This window comes from Loxodonta africana, chromosome 12, assembly GCF_030014295.1.
Source record: "Loxodonta africana isolate mLoxAfr1 chromosome 12, mLoxAfr1.hap2, whole genome shotgun sequence".
Lineage (NCBI taxonomy): Eukaryota > Metazoa > Chordata > Mammalia > Proboscidea > Elephantidae > Loxodonta > Loxodonta africana.
The window spans coordinates 87,276,598-87,283,632 of record NC_087353.1 but is presented as its reverse complement, the minus strand read 5'-3'; positions in this window follow the sequence as shown (position 1 = coordinate 87,283,632).

Below are 7,035 nucleotides of genomic sequence, written 5' to 3'. Positions count from 1 at the left end.
TGGAAATACCATGACTTAAGCTGGGCACACCTTAGTCTTCAGTAACATCTTTGCTTTTCAACATTTCAAAGAGGTCTTCTGCAGCAGATTTAACTAATGCAGTACGTCATTTGATTTCTTGACTGTTGCTTTTATGGGTATTGATTGTGGATCCAAGTAAAATGAAATCCTTGACAACTTCAATCTTTTCTCCATTTATCATGATGTTTATTGGTCCAGTGTGAGGATTTTTGTTTTCCTTATGTTAAGTTGTAATCCATACTGAAGGCTGTAGTCTTCGATTTTCATCAGTAGGTGTCTCAAGTTCTCTTCACTTTCAGCAAGTAGTCAACACTTTAGGGTTGAAGTAAAGGTAAATTCAAATCTTGCTCCATAAGTAATATATCTATGTTAATTCTCCTGAAACAAGTAGTTGAAGACTCTTACTTTCTTCCCCCCCTTCTACTTTACTGAGACAATTCTTCCTACCCTCAAGGGAGTTCCCTGGGAGTGTGGGTGTGGCGTTTACGTCTAGCTTACTCTTAGGTCACCCGTGGGGTCCCAGCTTAATGAAAACTTTTCTATTAATTTCCCACTTTGGACAAGCCCTGGACTTTGATGTCTTTTTCCCTTCTTCTACAATGCTGTCATATCTAAGGGGCCATGGTGGTGCAGTGGTTAAGAACTATGGCTGCTAACCAAAAGGTCAGCAGTTCAAATCCGCCAGCTGCTCCTTGGAAACCCTGTGGGACAGTCCGCTCTGTCCTGTAGGGTTACTATGAGTTGAAATGGACTTGATGGCAAAGGGTTTGGTTTCGTTTGGTCAAATCTAATGTTCAGGTTTGCCTTGTGTGCAAATGTCCTCAAGGTAAAGCAAGTTCAGGGGCCTACTCACCTCTTCGGTTTTGCTTTCCTTTAGATTTTGCCCTGGTTGCTATTTACCATTTGGTCAGCTTTTTTAATGTGTTTAAAATTATTATTTTTTAATTTTGTGCAGCATTTTTAGTGGTTTTCAGTATGAAGACTGATCCAAACAACCAAGCCTGCCATATTTCTGAACATGGAAAAAGCCCTTGATTTCTGGTGTTTCCTTCCAAGCAGCTTTTTGTGCTCTTAGGTCAGGTCCTTTCAACTTCCTTAGAAACAATCCGAGGCAGGGATTTGGGGGCACCACAGATGACAGAAGGACATCTTGCTTGGTAATGTAGAGGGTCAGCAAAAAAGAGGAAGACCCTCAATAAGATTGATTAACACAATGGCTGCAACAATGGGCTCAAGCATAACAATTATGAGAATGGTGCAGGACTGGGCAGTGTTTCGTTCTGCTGCACATGCGGTCACTATGGTTTGAACAGACTTGACGGCACCTAATAGGAACACAGATCATTACCCCATTAAGGCCAAGGGGACAGTCTTTGATATCTCAGATACAGTTACTCATTGGCTGTGGGCCATCCTGAGGAGAAAGGGTTATAACTCCTGGGTGAAGTAGCTCCTGTCAGCTGAGGGAAGGAGAACAATAAGTCATTAGTAGCCAGCACTCTGAGCAGCTGAGAGATAGGTGCAACCAGGTAGAGAGGATTGAGGGGACCACAGCATCTGTTATAATCCATTTCTTGAACTGATCAGATCCACTTCTCACATTTTAAGTTCACTCCAACCAGGCAACACTTCTACAAGAATCTGTGTCACAATCCCAGGTAAACTTACAAGAGTAGGGTTGGGGAGGGGTGTTTATAGCCCTCACTCTTGCCCTTGGTCCCATGGCTGTAATTGATACTCATTCCCTCCTCTACCACCCATTCTCCTCACTCTCAGCTAGCACTTTTGCTGGTCTTGGTGGCTTGTTTGATGGGGGCAACCCAGACACTCATCTATGAAAGTTTCAGCCCCTATTACCATTCTCATATTAGGCTTATCGTCACTGTACTTGCTCATTTAGAGTTAAAACTGGGCATGGGAATACAAAAGGCACCCCAGTAGATCAAGCTGAAGGCCAGCATGTTCCTCTCTGTCTCCATTATGTAGCAGCAGTAGCAGTATGGTATCTTTTTTTGTGTGTTTTGTGTTCTAGTGACAACATAGTAAAAAGTGATAACATAGCAGTATTACCTTTAAGTTCAGTGGCACTCTTACTGAGTTCCTCTGTGTACCAAGCGCTCTAGACTCATGGATCCTAAAGTTGTGGGGATGAAAAGTACAAATTTCCCAGTTGGGTCACTGGGAGTGGTAGTGAGAAGGTCACTGTTACTTTCATCCCTTGGTTCCAAGACTGTAGCACCAAGATCCAAGTTCAAGACACAGCACCATATAAGAGCTGTTGGTTTAAAACATATACTGCATACTGAAGGATGGTACCCCACCACCACATGTCATCTTCAAGTCAGTGCCTCAGCTGTATCTTTAGAGGTCATTTCACCACTTTATCAGGCTAGAAGCTGCTGAATATGTGGAATATCATAGGGCCAGTGGACCGTATGTTCATGTACCCACTGTTGCACCTCTTGCTGCAATGTGGATGGTCTGAGTTGATGTTATATCCCATGCCAGTGAATCAGACAGTCTGTGAGCCCGCAGACATCTCAGAGATGTTGACCAAAACCTTATGGACAGAAAAAGAAAACCCCTACAAAATATGTCAGTCCCAATCAGGATGAGTTATTTCCTCTTTCAGGATGGAAGGGGTACCTGATGTAATCAACTTGCCACCAACTGGCAGGTTAGTTTCTTCAAGGAATGAATGGTACTATTTTAGGGGCTCTATGTTGGCCTCTGTCTTGACAGATGAGACACTCAGCAGTGATATTGGATAAATTGCCTTGATGAGAGAAGTCCATGTTATTGTGCCAAAGCATACTTCCATCACTGCCACCATGACTACTCTATTCCAAAGTCCATTGTGCAAACACTGAGGTGGACAAGGACAGAGGCTAACTGACATCATCTCACTGAGTTGTCCTGACCATTTAGCTGCCTAATGTCCTTTCCACAATGGATCCTCTCTGGTGTATATAAAACATGCATTGTAAATATTTTCACCCTTTATGCCTATACCCGTAAGTCCAACCGTATGTCTCTTCCCCAGGTTTCCTTGTGCCTGATTATCCAGTTTTGCTCCTTCCTGTTCCATCTAACCAGATAAGCCATTTGCCCATGAGTTCATGTACAGGCAGTCCCAGACTTAAGACATATTCGAGTTACAACAAACTGCACTTACAACCATCCTTTTTTTTTTTGTACATCTTAACATTAGTAATATTTACTCTATACAATGTTCAGAGTGTAGTTTACTGATGTTTGCAGATGTTCACTTGCCAATGTTGTTTTATGATTTGATGTCCAAAACACTGCTGTATAGATTGTTTTCTAAACTAAACTAGGGGCTTCAGTTGCTTGAAAACATGGACCCAAATGCTGATCGCTTTGCTAAAGTCGATAGGCAGGTTTGGGAAGCAGTGAGATGTTACTGTGAAATATTTGAAGAAATGAAAGGACCATACAGATAACTCTCACTAATTTTCTGACTAGAAACACCATCCCCATTCTCAGGGATAATTCAGATGATTCAGAACCTTCCACAAGTGCAGTTATTACCATAACTGACAAAATGCTGATGTCGTCCAACTTTTCAATTCTTGTCAGAGTAAATTTTTATGATTTGTGTATTCTTTAACGTATGCATGTATTAAAATATATTTGTAAGTTTATATGTAATGTTTCCAAACCCCAGAGACAAATAAAGATTGGTTTATACTGAAAATAAAAGGCAATAATAATGAAAGAAAAAGGAGGTATTCAACTTACGTCAGAACCGACTTAACGACAGAATTCAGAATGGAACCCCCATCGTAAGTCCGGAACTACTTGTACAACTTTTCCTTGGACCACTTCCCTCTCCAAAAAAGGGATGACAGGTGCACCACTCAAAAATCTGATCTCTGGGAAGATTTTCCCTCACCACTGTCTTTTAAGGCCATCGCTGTGAGGAAGACGTAGTGCAGCAGTAGGACATTTTTGGCTTCAGTCAACATATTAAACTAAGCCAGGATTTTTGTTCTCTGTCAGCTGGTCATAAGGAATCCCTCTCAAGATTTGAGCTGAGGGAGAAGCACGAGTTCAACAGTGGTAGGTGACTTAGGGGTCTGGGATACCTGTTCATTCAGCTTTTTAGTACCCACTAGCTTTTTTTTTTTTTTTTTTAGGCCTACTTCAGCCCAATCCTGGATGCACCAATTATTGTACTTATGATGGACGGCTGCTGGGCCCATCTGACCTTATGACTTGATGAATTTGACAGTAAACAACTCCTGATGGGCAATTCTGGCCACGTGGCCACTTTCTGTGGCAAAGTCAGGTACGGTATTCCATTTCAAGTAGGGCCCAATAACATGCCAGAACTTGTTTTGAACTATGTATAGTGCAGATGGCATGGCCTTGCCTCAGAATCCTAAGGGTCTGCACTGAAGTCTTTTATTAGGGCTTGCCAGAGACTCCATACAACAGTTTTTCTTACCACAGATACCTCTAGAAGCTTGGGGTACACTGGATCATATGGCCCAGGTAGCAGGACTGCCTGTACTACACACAGGGCCTGCTGCAGAAGCCTTTCTTACTTTGGGTTCCACTCAAAACTGATACCCTTCTGCATCACCAAATAAAAAGGGTAGAACAATATTACTAAGTATGGAGTATACTGTCTTCAAAACCCATGTACAATTCAGTGGCATCGATTACATTCTTCAAGTTGTATAATCATCCTCATTCTCCTTTTCAGAATTGTTTCTCCCCTATTAACATAAACTCACTGCCCACTAAGTTTCCTATCTGATCTTTCAAATTGCTGTTGTCGATTCTATATAGATAGTTCTTAAAGCACAATGCTCAAGGCAGACATTCTTTACTAAATTATTGTTTAAAGACTTCAGGGAATATTTTTGGCTTAAGGTTTAAAGATTATCTCAGGGCAATAGTTTCAGGGGTTCATCCAGGCTTAATGGCTCTAGAAAGCCTGGATTTCATGAGAATTTGAAATTCTATTCTGCATTGCCCCCCTTTTGATCAAAATTCTTCTATAGAATCTTTAAACAGTCAGTAATAGTAGTTAGGCACCATCCAGTTATTCTGGTCTCATGGCAAATGAGGTCATTGTTCATGTCCATTTCCTTCTCCTATTTATGACTTTCCTTCCTTCACTGCTACACACAAATACATGCAATTGTTGCATGTTGTTGTGCTTCTTCTTAGTGGTAAAATGTGGGAGGCGCAATGATTGTACTATGGAAGGGATGCTCCAGATCACTAGACCCCTAAAAACTTCACAAATGGGGCAAGTTCCTGAATTTTTGAAGGATTTATCGCCTGCCTCCTGGAGTGTATGTACTTTACCAAAGCAGAGATCTTGCCACTTCTTGTTTATTATGTTCCACTAACAGAATGGCATCATTATAATGGCCAATGTTATGTTCTGCAGGATGTTCAGGCAGTTCAAGTTTCTTTGGACTATGACAGAGAGAATTAACATAGCCTTGGGGCAAGGAGGTGAATGTAAACTATTATCTCATGATAATGACAACTATTTCCTATCTTTTCCCTGATAAAAGTATTTAAAAGAATGTATTCACAACAGTAGCCACTTGATACATATCTGAAGCTGTTAATTCATCCTAGTGAGGTTATTATATGTGGCGCAGCAGCTGTAATTGGGGTTAATACTTGGCTAAGTTTACTGTAGTTCATTGTCATTTTCTGTGATTCATCTAGTTTTTATAGGGGCAAGGCTGGTGAATTGGATGGGGATATGAAAAGGGCTACCACCCCTACATACATTTTATAATGGTGGTACTAATTTCTGCCATTCCTCCTCAAGATGAAATATATTTTTTGCTTAACTGTCTTGACTGAAGATGAGTAGTCTCCAGGGCTTCCGCTATATTTATAGATTCTCTCATGTCATTTTCAAGCATTAAGATGCTAACAAAATCATTTCTCTCCTACTACAATAGCTTTTAATCTACAGGCCAAGGAACCAAGGTGAGGGAGGGTTCTACCAATTGCTGGGTATGTCCATCCATTCTAATTACACACTTAAGGATCAAGGAAACGACCATGAAGTGGATCCATGGACCCAATGTAATGCAGACCTGGCTTAGGACACCATTTATTATGATTCCCATATGCCTTACTCTAAAGGAGAGAGGGGAGAATGATGTAGCTTTGGGTATTCCACTTCTTCCACTGTATGGTTACCTCAGGAAAGGACCACAGTCCCCTTTGGGGAGGAATGATTTCATATTTGCCATGATGTTGTAGGATCCTTCCTTGAGGAAACTGGACTCACCTTCAGTCAATGGGTTTTAGGTATGAGAATTAGCTTATATATGGAACTGGGAAAGGCATTGTGACTTTTCTTTGGGGCTGCTGTCCCCAGACTTTTTTTTTTTTTTTTTTTTGAGTTCTAGAGATTTACTATTCCATTTATACTGTTTCTCCTTAATTTCCTTGTCACATGCCCATTCCTGTTTTTTAGTTTTTCTTGTTTCTGTTGTTGAGAATATACACAGGAAAACATACACCAATTCAACCATGCTCATTCACCCTTATCTTTTCTGATTAAATATATTAAGTAATACCCTTGTTCTATTAGCTATCACCATATATCCCTGCAAGTCAGCCTTCCAATCCCCTCTCCCCTTTCAAACCTTGCTACCCATTTTGGTAATTATACCTACCTTGCTTCTGTGAGTGCTTCTGTGAGTTAAGTGTTGACACTTGACCTCTGCTATTCCAAGAGCCCAGGTGGTGCAGTGGTTAAGCTCTTGGCTACTAACTGAAAGGTCAGCAGTTCAAACCCACCAGCCACTCCGTGGGAGATGTGGCAATCTGCTTCCATAAAGATTACAGCCTTGAAAATCCTATGGGGCAGTTCTACTCTGTCCTGTAGGGTCGCTGAGTTGGAATTGACCTGATGACAATGAATTTTATCATCCCTTTTGCTACTAGGAAGCCCAATTATGTAACAGCATCTCTGCCACCAGCCTCAGCCAATGAAGATAGCCA